The sequence below is a fragment of the Callithrix jacchus genome, chromosome 4, assembly GCF_049354715.1.
Source record: "Callithrix jacchus isolate 240 chromosome 4, calJac240_pri, whole genome shotgun sequence".
NCBI lineage: Eukaryota > Metazoa > Chordata > Mammalia > Primates > Cebidae > Callithrix > Callithrix jacchus.
Window position 1 is genome coordinate 105,702,531 of NC_133505.1, and position 15,863 is coordinate 105,718,393.

Genomic DNA, 15,863 nt, shown 5'->3' on the forward strand with positions numbered 1-15,863 from the left:
ATCTGGAGATTGGCAACATTGTGTGATTTTGGGGGTAATATATCTATTTTTATGTAGTCTTTTGAAATGAATTTGTAATAAAGAAAGAGTCTCATTGGGGAAAGTGGCTGATTTTATTCAAAGACCTGTTTAAAAATGTAATGTGATTTGAAAATAGATTAATAATTTAGAGGAGGTACTTAAAAATGAATATTAGACTGCATGTTATGATGATACTTATAGAATAAGGAAAGATATAGGTTAATGTCTTTTTTTTTGAGATGGAGTCTCACTTTGTCTCTCAGGCTGGAGTGCAGTGGCACCATCTCTGCTCACTGCCACCTCTGCCTTCTGGGTTCAAGCAATTCTTGTGTCTCAGCCTCTTGAATAGCTGGGATTACAGGTGCCTGCCACCACACCCAGCTAATTTTTATGTTTGTAGTAGAAACAGGTTTTCATTATATTGGTCAGGCTGGTCTCAAACTCTTGGCCTCAAGTGATCCACCTGCCTTGGCCTCCCAAAGTGTTGGGATTACAAGCGTGAGCCACCTTGACTCGCCTGCGTTTTTATTATACATAAGAAACCCTATCATGTAAGAATGCCTCTCTTTCCTATGGATAATATGATAGTTGTTAAATATATCTCTTTTCACAAAAATCCCATTTTAAAGATGCTATTGCTCTATTGTGGGAATGAGGAAAATGGTTATAAAATAATATTAACTGAATTTTACCAATTGAACAGAAGAACAGGAGAAATAAACAGATGTAACTGACAATCTCTAGAATTTGAAGGGAAATCGAATAATTAGGTAAATCCACCTTTTCTATACCTACACCTAAATGTTTTCAGCTTACTTATGTTCAATCAAGGTCAGAATCATTTCCATTAGAAAATGGAATTTCAGGCCAGGAGTGGCGGCTCATGCCTGTAATTTCAGCACTTTGGGAGGCAGAGGTGGGCAAATCACTTAAGGTCAGGACTTTGAGACCAGCCTGAGCAACATGGCAAAACCCCATCTCTACTAAAAATACAAAAATTAGCCAGGTGTGGTGGCACATGCCTGTAATCCCAGCTACTTGGGAGGCTGAATCACTTGAACCTGGGAGGTGGAGCTTTCAGTGAGCCGAGATCATGCCACTGCAGTCCAGCCTGGGTGACACAGTGAGACTCCGTGTCAGGAAAGAAAATGGAATTCAAAATCCCAGAGGATGTGATTTGCCATCTAAAAGAAGACAAAGTAAAGAGTAATCAACTTTCCCCATCTAGTCCTTCTTCATTGCACTTGGCCTATGGATGGCCACCTTGGGTTTAGCTCCATCCCTAGACCATTTAGCTGTGTTGGGTGTGGTTGCATCACTTGACCTAAGAGTGTGAGGCAACTTCTGTGCAATCAGTTCTAGTGGATGCTTTTCTTATGAGGGGTTTTATTTGTGGCAAAACTTCGAAAATCAGAGTTGGCTATAATTTGTCTCTTCACCCTTTTGCCTTCGAATCCTGTCTGCCAACATTCCAGCCTATATTCCAATTTGATTTTTCCTGCCCTGGTGGTTTTCTTATTTCATTTTTTTCCCCCAAAGTAATTTATATGCCTATAATTTTCAGTTTTTCTGATGGTGCTTTTGATACATAATTTCAGTGTAATTCAGTTTGGGATAAAGCTAGATGACCTATTTAAAATTCTGGTGCAGTTTTGCTTTCCTTTGATATTTCAATCTAGTCAAAAGATGAGTGACCAGATAATAGGTATTCGCTAAGATTTCCTTGGGAATTTTTGACATCAGTGTGTCTTGTGCTAATTAATTTCCCATTCTTCCTGCCCCAGGATGAAGGTGCTTGATTACAGCTGGTTTGTCTTGACATATGCTACTTCTATTGGGGTTTTCTGGAAAGCTGGAAGCAGACCATGCCGAGGGTTATTGTGGGTTGTAAGGGTATGAATAGCTGTGAAGCTAGCCTGTGGTTTCAGGGTCTAGAGTATCTACTCTTCTATCATTATCTGCTACCAACCAGTTCAGGGATATTTAATCACCCTTCAAGGCATGTAGTCTAGACTTTCCAAAGTATGTGCCATGAAAAAGGGTTTATAGTCAAATATGATGGTAAGATGCTGCATAATATATTATCCTCTTAGAGATTTATAATGCATATTAACATAACAAAGATTCTGAGAAGACCTGCAGCAAAGAAGCCTGCCTGTCTATAGATAATACAGTATTTCCAAAATTTATTTAACCCTGAAATCTTACAGTCAGCCTTATTTATTAACATCTTCTGGAATTTGTATTAAAAATTGCTCTTTTTTAAAATACTGATTTAGCCTGTTTATTTTAATCACATTTAAAAATGGCTTAATTTAAAATGCATTTTACAAGGCAAATATTCTCTCTGCTCTTATGATGAACCTCATACTGGGTACTAATTAGTAAAAAGAGTTCATTGTCATAGAAGTTCAAGAGAAATGTAAACTGTATACTATTTTTGATTTAGGTTGCCTTTTGAAGATTTTTATGCTCAAGGATTTGAGCCCTTGAGCCCTTTTGAAACTTTATTCTGCCTCTTTTATGCAGAAGTAAGAATAAATAAGAATGTGACTGTGGCAGTTGTTAAAGGTTGTGGTAAATGAGCCAAAAATGAGGTACCCTCTACTTTTCTTGATAAGCAGGCCTTTCAAATGGAAAGTCATGAGTAACAAAAACTGCCATGATCAGCAAAATGTGGCTCAACATTCAGATCCCCCAGGGCTTTATTGTGGTCCATACAGCCCAGGGTCTTTCTTGGCAAGAGTAGTGCCCTTTTTGACTAGTTAGTTATGTAATCTAAGTGACCATTTTGCCCCATACTGACCTCTTGTTCACCTTTATTATTTATACATTTTTGTGAACTGGTTTTATCTTCAGTCTGTTTAGTTTCTTAATGTACTGGATTGAACTGATGCCATCAATTGGATCAAAGGGTTGGGTCCATTGTCCTCAACCCCTCCTTCTTCACCTCCATCCTTGCCAGCTACCCACATAAGGCCTTCAGAGCATTTTCAGCCTTGCTCTGTTTCACTCTCATTCACACCTTGCTGTTTCTCCAGGTGAGTGTTTAGTCCATGGATATGCCCTGCCTTACCATCTCTGTCCCTTCTCAAGCAAAGGCTATTGGCTCATTATATTTACGGAACCACTACTCTTTGTCTAGTATTGTGTTAGGAGCTGAGGAAATTAAGAAGGTGACACAATTCCTGCACATTCAGAGCTAGAAATCTAGGGGGACACAGGCAAATAAATGGATCCTCTTAATATAATGTGATGTATGATGACAGAGGTAGCACAGTGTTCTGTGGTAGGTATGGGGACCAATCTAGGGCAATCAAGGAAGGCTTCCTGGAAGAAATGACATGAAGTGAGACTTGAAGGACAAGCAGGAAATAGCCAAATGAAGAAGATCATGAGGTTTTCTAGGCAGAGGGCAGATTATAGATGTAAGCACGGAAGTGTAAGCTACAGGTAGTTTGTCATGGCTGAAATATGAACTTTGAGGCCAAAAAAGTCAGGAAATGCATCCCAGTATCTTGTTCACACATAGACTCAATTCAGGCTGAGTGAATTCCTGAAGAATGGCATCCTTCATCTTTGCTGGGACCCAAGGGCAGCAAGGAGGAAAATTATCCTTTCATTAAAAATATTAGCCAGGCATGTGGCTCACGCCTGTAATCCCAGCACTTTGGGAGGCAGAGGCGGGTAGAACAGGTCAAGAGATTGAAACCATCCTGGCCAATATGGTGAAACCCTGTCTCTACTGAAAATACAAAAAATTAGCTGGGTGTGGTGGTGCATGCCTGTTGTCCCAGCTACTTGGGAGGCTGAGGCAGGAGTATCACTTGAACCCGGGAGGCAGAGGTTGCAGTGAGCTGAGATTGTGCCACTGCACTCCAGCCTGGTAACAGAGACTCCGTCTCAAAAAAAAAAAAAAATCACATGATATAGGAAGCTGAGGGAGCATGAGTGAAGTTCTCCATTCCTTGGGATTTTTCCTGGTTTTCTATCTTCTGTTTAAATAAAGTTTATTTTTGGTGATGACTAGCTTACTAAACTAAGCTAAAGAATGTAACTGTAGTAGGTCTGTTGCACAGCAAATCAATATGCTGAGACTCCAGGTTGCAGCAGAAAAAGAGGTTTAAATATAGCCAAAAGAGTAAATTTGAAGAGTCTTCAAATCCATCTATTTGACAGATTTGAGGTTAAGATTTTTAAGGGTTTTGGATTGAGCCGAAGGGTGGAGACCACTGGTTGGTCAGAGTGCAGTGTGAAGTTATGGGACTGGGAGATAAAGAAACTGTATTCTCATGCTGATTCAGTTCCTCTGTGGGGAGTCTTTTAAATGATTAGCATCAGCTGTTCTGCTACAATTGAGGATCTGCTTAAGCAATTCTTAAAAGCCTAATGATTCTAACATCAGAAATCCTATCTGTAGAAACAATGGGATGCAAATGGTCAGTATCTAGTGCTATGGTGACTTTTGATTACAAGGAAGTGGGCCAAAGTACAGCCTGAGAAATGCTTAATTATAACTATATTTCTATCCAGAATTCTTGTTAACCCTGTGAGGACCGCTTTAAGAACACCTGGAAAACACTGTCTCATATTAAAATGTTGTACATAGATATCTTGATGATAGCACTGAAGTTAAAGTTAATGTGTCATTTTTATGATTTAACCATTTATTCAACTTTTTTTTTTTTGTGGGCAGGCACTGTCTTAGGGCCAAGGCATACATTGATTAATAAAACAGAGGCGTTCTTCTCCTTATCTTCTTGGAGCTTCTTGCCCAGTAGAAAAAAAGACATTGAAAAGACATTACCGAATTATCATAGTGTCATGTACAGTAGGAGATTCTAACTAGTTTGTGAGTAAGAGTATGCTTAACAATGTTATTTTCAAATATAAGTGGACTGAGCACTTACAGAAGAAGATATCTGGAAAGAGTGCTACCCTAACCAATGGAATAAAAGCAACACTCATTAGTGTTGGAATTTCCTAGTAAAATTGGGCATATAAAGGAAGACTATTGCTGAGCCAAATCAGTCTTAGAAATGACCATTATAGGGGTCAAAACAATTTGCTAATAGGAAATTAAAACATAAACTTTGTAAAAAGACCAACCCTTTTAACTAAAAGCCCAGGAATATTTTAACCAAGGGCTCCATCTGTCAGTAGGGGAGCTGCAGTGTGGCATCTCAGAGGTTAGGTAATTTTGCCAGAACCTCACTGACTGCGGCTTGTGACAAATGACTGACCCCTAAGGCCACCAACCCTGGCTGCCTGGTGCTTCGCTTGGCCCCTGCAGAGTGGCTCCTATTCTGTCACCTCCGACAGGGCCATTCCTCTAGCCTGAGGCAGGTATTTTCATTATGATCCATAATCAAGTAGAATGGACGTTGTAATTGAATGAGCATCACACACTGGAGACTTTTGATGGGCTCAGCTCATCCGGATTTGAGGGAGGCTGTGTGAGGCAGAAGAGGTGGGTGGGGGAAGCTGGGCACACTTGTCCTCCTCTGTGCTTTGCTTCAGCCATTTGCTGAAACAAATCAGAAGAAAGAATCTGTTTTCAGAGCCCAAGATTATCAGTTTTCTATGTCATGAATTCTAAATAAAAATTTGTGTCTTTAGTAATAATTATGAATAAAAAAATATTCCTGGCTGGAAGAATCAGCTTGTTATGTATATATGCCTTTTATAGAGGTAAACTGTACTTATCTCAGAATTCATCTTCATATTATATCATGGGCACCAACATCTAACTTGAATGAAGGTATACTCTGCCTGGAAGTACGTGGTCTGAGCAGGAAAAGGGTAAGCCTGCATGTCTTCGTCCTCTTCCTCAGGCTACTTACCGCTCACATTTTCTGTTGATTGAATACTTACCCTATTCACCAATGAATGATAGGAGAGTTTTCAGTGAGGCTGTTACATACAAAGTTGGGAACAATGAATGAGGTTTAATGCAGTGCATGGTTGAGGAGAGACAGAGAGAGAGAATGAGAGAGCGTGCGCGCGCGCGCGAGAGAGAGAGAGAGAGAGAGAGAGAGAGAGAGAGAAAGAGAGAGAGAGAGAGAGAGAGAGAGAGAAAGAGAGAGAGAGAGAGAGAGAAAGAGAGAGAGAGAGAAAGAGAGAGAGAGAGAGAGAGAAAGAAGAGAGAGAGAGAGAGAGAGAGAGAGAGAGAGAGAGAGAGAGAGAGAGAGAATGAGAGAGAGAGAATGTGTGTGTCTTGCGTGAGGTGAAAGAATTCGTCATTGTTGGATCAATGTAATTCTCTTCTCTGGTGGACAGAGCCTGTAGCATAAATCATCCCAAATGGAGGAAGAAACCTTAAAAATAATATCTGATCTAGGATGTGGGTTGTAACTTGTATTTCGAATGTGTTTATCTAAATTACTGGGAATTAACAATGTTGTACTTTTTTTGCATACAGGGCCCTGAATACATGCTTACTAAATTACTACAGTGCCAGCAGAAAATTAATTTCCTGCCTATGATCTACTTTGAGTACCAAGATATATGTTCAATAGTTAGGAAACAATTGTAGAGGAGATGGCCTTGGTAGATAGGAGATAGAATCAGGCCTGACGGGAGAAGTAGGTTGAGGTGCTTTCACAAAGAGGCAGAGGGTTCCTTTGGGAAGTAGTGCTTGCCAGGAAATGGATGCATTGGGAGGAAAGTTCAGGCAAGTGTGAACTCGAGAACAGTTGGTGGAAAACCTCCACGTTAGATAGATCCTTCAGGATATAAGGAGCCACTGCAGGTTCTCGGTCAAGGTGTAACACAGCAGAGAACACAGAGTTTGAGGCACTCCAGGGCTGAATAGTATTGACAAGATAGAGGTGGCAGACAGGGAGTAGTATCCTGTGTCCTTAGCCTTGACCCAGAGCTGAAGAAGTGGTGGGGACTGACCTACAGGATGGCTATGAAAGTGAGACAACAGATGAAGAACTAGAATAAATGTAGTGAAGAATTAGATGTGGGAGGATGGGAAAAAATGTGAGTGAAAAAATAATCTCAAATTATAAATCATGAAGGTACAATTATGGTGGTCCACATATTTCAAGAGTAACAAAGCCTTGAAAGTAGGGTGTTAAGAAATGCAAAGGGGATTCTTCTAAAATTAAATGTGTGGTTCAGATTATTACAAGAGTAGGAGACGCATGACCCATGACATTTTTTTTTTTTTTCTTTTTGATATAGGATCTTGTTATACTTCCCAGGCTGGTCTGAAACTCCTGGACTGAAGTGATCCTCCTGCCTCAGCCTCCTGAGAAGCTAGGAATACAGGTACTTGTCACCACACCCAACTGTTGACATGTATTTTTAAGACTGAGTCCTTCTTTACTTTTGATCAGTAATGGGTGCAAGATGTGCCCTCCTTTTCCCTGGAAGTTTATGCTGTGTATCAATACACAGGATAAATATGACTTATGTGGGTGCTTTTTCTTTATAACATAAAAATATTCTATGTGTGGTGATGGATGTGTTAGTTAATTTGATTCTGGGAATCATTTCACAATGTATATATATTTCCAATTCTTGATTTGTACGTGTTAAATAGATACAGTTTTCATTTGTCAATTGTACTGTAATCAAGTTGGAAAAAATGTTTTCTCATGAGATATAGAATCCAGGAAACAAACTTCTGAGATTGTTTACATCAGTGCTAGGGAATGACAAGTGAAAAAGTTCAATATTTAACCAAACAGTATACTTAGTATCAAGATGTGGTTTTCCTTTGGGAATCCCTAATTGTGCCACCCTGCCAATAGAACTACTGAAGAGAATGCTTGCTGTTAGAAAACGAACCATACAGAGGGCAAAAAAGGATGTAAGGATCCACAGAAACCTATTTAGGATCAATCATCAAAATCTAGGATTACTCTTGTTCTCTTATCACAAGAGATTTGAGCATTTTCTTGTGGTTTATATGATTTGCTGTTACATTATTGGGTAACTAGGAAGTAATTTCATCATGCATAAATTCCATTCATTTTGTACTACTCTATAAAACATAGCATGTTTTAATTTTCAGTTGTCCAGGGTTGCAGACAGAATGTATGTCATGGTTATACAAATAGTTACAACATACACTGTATGCATCTCAGTCTGGGCATTCAAGAATTGACAGAAGAGCAGGTGGTGATTTTCTTATACAAAATTTAATAGCCAATTCTTATACCTATTCTTGCCAAAATGTCTACAATCACAGAACTCTACTGATCGTCATTGCAATGTGAATTCATATATTGTAATATTTGTTTTGAAAATTTATATACTGGCTCACCATATGAACATGTTCTCATTGCCTACTCAGGCCTTTGAGCAATTTGCAGTCTTTTGTTAGCAGATAAAGGCCCTCAGAGCCTCCTATTTTGTGCCCCAAGTTTACCAGCTGCTATCCACTACTGGGCCTCATTAGAGGCCTGCTGCTCTGCTGAGAACCACACCACATGCTACACCCTCTCTTGTCTACATATTAGCCTGTTGCTGCTCCTTAAATTACCTGGTACAAAGCCTTGCTCTATTTCTCCACAGAGAGCTACCACTCTTATCCAGTCTGAAGAGGCTGTATATCATGATCTCTCAAACTAATTAAGGTTTGTGGGCAGGCCACAGATTGCTATAGAGGAAACTTCCTGAAGGCTGATATCTTCCAGAATTTGTTTTTGGGGGGGGAGGCGGGCAGAAGATTATTGCTGCTGTACCTTATGTTCAAAAGTCTGTTTTTAAAATTAAAAAAAAACTTCCTTTAATCTAGATGATGTATTTAATTTTACATTTCAAAGGTTGTTTCCTGAGGAAAGTGGAACATACTTTTAATTAAAAACATTCAAAATTAAAAGTTTTAAGTATTTTCAGAGAATGGAGTTAGTAAATATACCAGAAATGTATTTCCATGAAAGTTTATTGGAAATCATAGATTGTATCCAGTATTTATGTTAATTGGGCAGAATCTTTATTTTTAAATAAAAACATCACACCTTTCTAATTTTTATGAGGATTTGTTTGCAACATGGTTTAAAAATGAGTTAAATAGTGTCAGTTTCATTATACCAAATAATAAAAAAAAATGTCCAGAAATTTCAGGATTCCTGGGAAGAGAATTTTGATATTTTGGTTACCATTCAGAGAAAAGTGAAATTACAGGTGTTCTATATTTTTAACAAAATTGATTGATAAAGATCTGTTGGCACAAAAGACAAATTACTGAATGATTCTTCATTAAAGAAATATAGTTTACCTAGGATAGGTGTGGTGACTCACTTCTGTAATCCCAGCACTTTGGGAAGATCACTTGAGCACAGAAGTTTGAGACCAGTAGGGGCAACGTGGTGAAACCCTGTCTCTACTAAAAATGGAAAAAATTATTCAGGGGTGGTGGCCCATGCCTTTGCTTCCAGTTACTTGGGAGGCTGATGTGGGAGGATTGCTTGAGCATAGGAGGTAGGGGTTGCAGAGAGCCAAGATCACGCCACTGCAGTCCAGCCTGGGTGATGGAGTGAGACCACATTCCATCTCCCCAAAAAAGAAAAAGAAATATAGTTTACCAAAAGAAATACTTCACATGGTAAACTCCTCTCATACATTATTATATAATTGAGTTAATAGAAATTCTACTCACATATTGATTGTGTGAAGCAGGACAGTTTGACTTAGTAGGAAGGTCTGGCTTATCAACCTGCTGTACCTACTGACGTGTCTCCCACAGTACTTCTTAACTGCACATTTTGTCGATCATGCAATACTACTTCTTCTTTCTTCATTTCCTTCTCTTGTTTCTTTGTCTTTTATCTTTCCATATTTTATGATAATCATATTTACTCACTGAAATATAGCTTCGATATTTCCTCATCTGCTGATTTTTTAGGGGAATTGTATTATAGATGTATTTTACTGACCTTTTCTTCTGGATATCCCCTCATGTCAATGTCTCTTCTATGTCTTCCATGTCAGCCAGGCTAATATTCCTGGAGACTTTCTTAGCCACTAAAAGGGAATGAGAATTATCTTGGCTCCTCAATTGGGAATATTACAGGTAGCTTTTTGAATAAAATATATGTACTTAAGTTGTGGGTATATACAGCAAGTATATTTGTCTATGGAAACTTAATAATGAGGACACCAGCACCAAGCACTATGTCACACATGAGGTAGATTTCTGGTTACTGAATCTGTAACTGACTTATGGAATAAAGAGACCCTGAATCTAACTTATTTGTATTTGTAAATAAACAAAAGATGGTAAGTGTATCTGTCTAGCACCATCCTTTCAGAGAGATATTTTAAATGCTATTGGATAAGTAGGAAAGTAAAGATGATTTCGATTAATTAAATAATACAATGCAAACATTTTCTAAGGCTTCAAATAAACACTTAAAAAATAACTGTATTGGACAGGCACAGGGATCATGGCAGCTTCAACTGTGATTTCAGTGTACACAGCACTTTAACAAATGTTGTTGATCTGAAATGAACTCCAAAGGGCATATTTCTAGGACCTGTTGTGTTTTGTGGCATGGCTGGGTAGCTGAGGAGAAAAGATGGGGCATCTTCCTCTTTGTTGATGACCATAATATATTAATTAAACAAATAATTATTAAGTACTTAGTATGTGCCAGGCATTGTTGTAGTCCATGCTGGAAGTACAATAGCAAAAAGACAGACAGGGTCTCTGTCCTCATGACACTCATGGACTGTTAGAGAATAGAGACGAATAAACAGAAAATTGCTCTGTGTGTTAATCAGAGCTATAATGGCAGAAAGCAAAGTGTGCTGAGAGGACAGATTGGTCCTGCAGGTAGTAGAAATCATCCATGTGTAGTCTAGACTACAGAAACAAGCCTGGGGACTCTGGCCTTCACTCTCTTACTGGGGATTTTGGACCTGGAAATGTTAACCTTCATCTGTAATTCTCCTGGAAACTACCATTGCTGCAGTTATCTCAGGCTGTCACTTAGAGAATTCTGTATTCTTTTTCATTTACCAAGCCCTAAGGTGATTTTGTCTTTTTGGTATGTGTGTGTACACATAACACGTACATTTTGCTATACCATTTAAAAGTAAGTTGTAGAGATCGTTAGACTTTGATATCCATCTTCTAAGAGTAATCTTTCTACATAAATCATAACTTCATCATTTCTAAAATAATTATCAATAACTTGATGAAGTTATCTAGTATCCAGTCCATTATAAAAATTTCCCCAGTCATTCTAAGAATGTTTTCATGGCTATTTTTTCCTCTGGAATGAAGATCCAATTAAAGTTTATGCGCTAAAATTAGTTATTATACCTTTCTAATCCCTCCCCTGCTAGAAGTAATCATTATTATTAGTATTTGTACCTCTCTGGTCTATATTTTTATACTTTTGCTACATATATAGCTAAAATATTATATATTATTGTTTTACACTTAAATTTTTGTTTAAGTGGTATTGTATTCTATGTGTCATCCAACAATTTTTAAAGAAGTCAACATTATGTTTTCAAGATCTATGCATGTTAATACATGTAGATCGAATTCATGCATTTTAAACTGCTGTATATGTGTAAAAATGCCATGCTTTATTTATCTGTTTCTCTACTGAAAGGCATTTAGGTTGTTTCCATTTTTCTATTAGCTAAAGTATTTTGCCTTTTCTTTTAGCATTGCCAGAAGACATAACAGAGGGTCTGTTGCTAAACTAGAAAGATGTTTTCACAGATCAGTTAACTTCTATTTTTGCTTATGTTCTTCTGAGACTTATTCTGCCATGAACTTGGCTCCATTTTTATGACATGTTTCCTTGGCAGCCTCAATGTCAGATGGCAGGACAGTCTTCTTTGCTTCCCAGGAACCTCCTCAACCACCTTTCTGCTAATATTGTAGACCAGAAGTTCTCAAGTCAGAACTATCTAGAAAGATTTAAAGATGAACAGTTTGAGATTCTGATCTGGAGTGTGGCCTGGGAAGCCACAGTTTAAAACCGTGGTCAGTCATTATCTAGATCCCACAGAATAACCATATGGGATGGCATGGGAGTCACATAGGGTCTACTGCAAGAAATTGGACATCTGGGCTATATCTTAGCATTAAAAATACTACCCTGATGGTGTTGACTTAGAACCCAAAGAAGGCTACAAAAGACAAATGGCTACATTTCTCCCAACTTCTGAGCTTTTATTGTATTTCATGATTACCGAAAATCTTTCATTGAAATGTGACAGATGAAAGAACTAAATGTAAAGTTTTTTGTTTGATGCAGTTGAATACATTTTAATTTTGTTTCTCACATTGTTTTGGTACTACAGAAATGTTTGTCTCTTCTTAGATATGCTATGCTTCCTGTTATTAAATAATTAAAAAGATATCTTGGTCAATGATTCTCTGTTTGTCTTGACTCACAGGACTTTTTCTGGAAGGAAAACAATCTATTGAGTTGTACCACCTGGCAGGTACTTTACCTACAGTATATAATTTGATCCTCAAAAAAAATCACCTTCTGATGGTATTATAGTAATTTTATATGAAAAAACATGGAGATTCAGGAAAGTTATTTGCCCATAGCTATAAATATAGCAAGTAGAAGAGTAGAAGATTAGAAACCAGGCTCTCCTGACTCCAGAATGTAGGTTCTTTCCATGCTTCTGCTGTATCTAAGAGGAAGGATTGAGAAGAGTTTCCCACAGTTTCCTTTGCTCAGCTGACAGGTGACCGTATCAAAGCCCAGATTTCTGATTTCTAAGACGTGTGGTCCAGAGCCTGGACAGCACAAAGACAGAAGTTCTCTATAGCAGAACATTGTATGGACAAAGACACCTTCTGCAGCCACACTCCAGGCTAATCACCTCCCAATTCTCTCAAGCACAACCCTTCCTCTGTTGCCTCTGACAATGCTACTGAAGCTGTTCTCTCAGACATGGCAATATTTCAGTCTTTTTCTTCTTCCCACAGCTTTGTCCATAAGACTTTCTACTCTAGCTTCTTTTCAGTGGCCTTGCATATTGACTTTTCCAAGGTCTTACTTGGTAGGATTGTTTTGGACTAAGAGTTTGTGGGGAACTCAGGAATACATAATTATTGGGAGTTATGGCTGCTGGAATCTTGGTGGTCTTATGAAGAGAGAGGGTGTAACATATGTAACTTATTATGTCAGTCTGATGAATTAAGGAGCAAGGATACTTTTGTATCCATAAGTTATAACAAGGAGAAATCTAGAAATTATAGGCTTCTGCAAATCCTTACACAAATGTACAAATTTGTGCAGTGCTGTTTTGGAAAAGAAATCTTCCTACATTTTTTCTGATGTGAGAAGGGAAAGCACAATGCAGGTGGGTCTGACAGGCTTCAGTGGTCTGATTTAGAGCCCACAATAGTGTCAGCTTAGCCAATATAATTGATTAGATGAGACCTTGGATTAACTAAGCTGTCATAAAGGATAGGGGTGGGGGAATCCTTGAAAATATAACCTCATTTTAGGTAGCAAAACAATGCCCCATTAAGCAACTACAATTTTGTGTCTAATTGGCAGAATGATGGGAGAGGGAGGAATAAGAGAGGGAGGAGGGCTGTGATTTGTTTAGATGCCTAGAAAATTTGGAACAGGACAAACCAAACCACCTGTGAGCAGAATGCTCTACTTGTTCCTGCTGAACCTTTAAACAAGATGTTGGCAGGGATTCCAGGTAGAGAGTATATGTAAAAGGGCCATTTGGGGGATGGCTGGGCACTGGAGGGTAAGCTTTGTTGATGCTCCTGGCAGGAAGCTTCCTATGTCACTCCATGTTAATGCAGATGGTACACAGAGGGGTTCATGTTGACCATTTGCAGCCTTGTATGCAGGCAAAGCCATGTTTTCTCTGCAGGCATCATTCTCTGCATGGGATAAGGTGCCTTAAGCAAAGTCAGAAAGACATTGATTGTTCAAGCTATGGCTATGACAGGTTCATTGAATTTGGATAGGAAAGTGCACACCCCAATTTGTGAGACTTAAAAATAAACTAATCTCTATACAAAATTCTTATTTTCTTCTAGGCAGAATATGTTTTACACCTGATGTGACTTTTTGGAGACCTAGAATCTGTTGGAACCAAAGGTAAAGGAAGTGCCCCAACCAAACTTCACTCAATTCTTGGCTTTTTTTTAGGTTGACTAGTCAGACAAATTCCAAGAATGTTAGGTCATGATGTAGGATTGCTAAGTATTGCAGCTGTTATTTATGGCTGAATTTTGTTAACCCCCCCAAATTAATATGTCGAAGCTTTAGAGCTTCAACCTCAGTACCTCAGGATGTGACTGTATTTGATGATAAGGCCTTGAAAGAGGTGATTAAGTTAAAATGAGGTCATTAGGGTGAGCTCCAATCCAATTTGACTGGTATCCTTCTAAGAAGAGGAAAATTGGACATAAGCAGAGAATCCGGGATGCTCATGCACAGAGAAAAGACCATGTGAGGACAAGCAAGATGGTGGCCATCTGCAAGCCAGGGAGAGAGCCATCAGTTCTTTTGGTATGACTCCACTGATCTTTGATAGCTTCTATGCTGACCAATAGACAAGATATTTTAGGTTCATCTTGCTTATTTCCTGTCCTACACCTGGACTCTTGGTGTTACTGGGTTGGTCACGGTTTTTAGGACTCAGGATATCAGGAAGAAAAGCCTGTATTATAAACCCAGGCATTATGAGAGCCATGCAGTTCACATTCTGAAGTTCTGAAAAGCCCTGTTCCTGGGGGTGAAGCCAGGATGGATTTTTTCTCCCTCTTTTGTTTGTTATTCCAGAGAAAATCCTGTTGATAAACAGTGACTCTAGTTAACTGAATAATCATCAATATTGCCAATTTGCCCCTTACGTTAATTTGTTTCAGAGAACTATTTAGTGATTTTATATGCTGCCTAATATAGTATAATGTATGTGTGATCTTTAGGAACAGTTGCATCATTACAGTTTAAATAATTTGGTCTAATTTTTTCTACCATATTACCATAGACATTTGGGATATAGTGGTTAAGATAATGTTTCCCATTCCAGGTCACGCTATGGTGGGGAAACAAATACCAACAACCATCACAATACCGAGTGGTACATGTTCATGTACGTGTGTGCAAAGTGCTGTCAAATCACGAAAGAATGAACACCTGACACTGCCTAGGGCTGGATCAGAGGAGGTTTGCCAAGAAAGTAACAGACACAATTTTTCTTAAAGGATTTTTGCAGAAGAAAACCCAGGAAAAGAATGCTATAAGCAGGTATGGCAGAGGCTGTTGTTACCTACTCAATAGCCATTTTCCTTCCTCTTTTTCCTCTACCCATGATAAAGTCTAGAAATACCAGATTATTTGCCACATTTTCTTGCAGCCATGACTGTCCATGTTAGGCAGTTCTGACCAATGAGATATAAGGTCAAGACTACTGGGTTGAGGTGAGGGCTGCTTTTTGAAAAGAGAAATAAAAAAATGCCCAAAAAGAGGTTTTTTCCTTTCCTCTTTCTTTGAATTCTGGTATATGTGAGTTTTAATGTGGAGACAGCCACCTTGTGACCATGAGACAATGAGCCTGAGGATGGGAATGCCAACCTCCTGAGGATGGCAGAAGGTGAGGAGGAAGTAAGTCCCCTACTACAGCCTTTTGTGAAAAATGAAATCTGCTTATCATTAACCCACTGCTGGTGAGAGATTCAGTTACTAATAATCAAAGGCAGCTTATCTGATTCAGTGTGTAAACTGTATTTTTGGTCAATAAATTTTACAAATAAGTTGTATGCTATGGGGACATCCAGATAGAGACCAAATGTGGGTTAAAATATATGGGAGTTCTTTCATCTCAGAATTTTATTCTTGAAGAATATTTTTCTTCCTACTAAGTGAAGT

The 15,863-nt window shown here is 38.5% G+C and overlaps 1 long non-coding RNA gene across 1 annotated transcript; it reads left to right on the plus strand.

Annotated features, from left to right (window-relative positions):
* Window positions 1-7,210: 7,210 nt before the first annotated feature.
* Window positions 7,211-15,237, plus strand: LOC118152695 (uncharacterized). The gene is made up of 4 exons (XR_004741427.3): window positions 7,211-7,299; window positions 12,400-12,447; window positions 14,027-14,087; window positions 15,025-15,237. It is a non-coding gene; the product is annotated as an uncharacterized LOC118152695 (long non-coding RNA).
* Window positions 15,238-15,863: the final 626 nt, after the last annotated feature.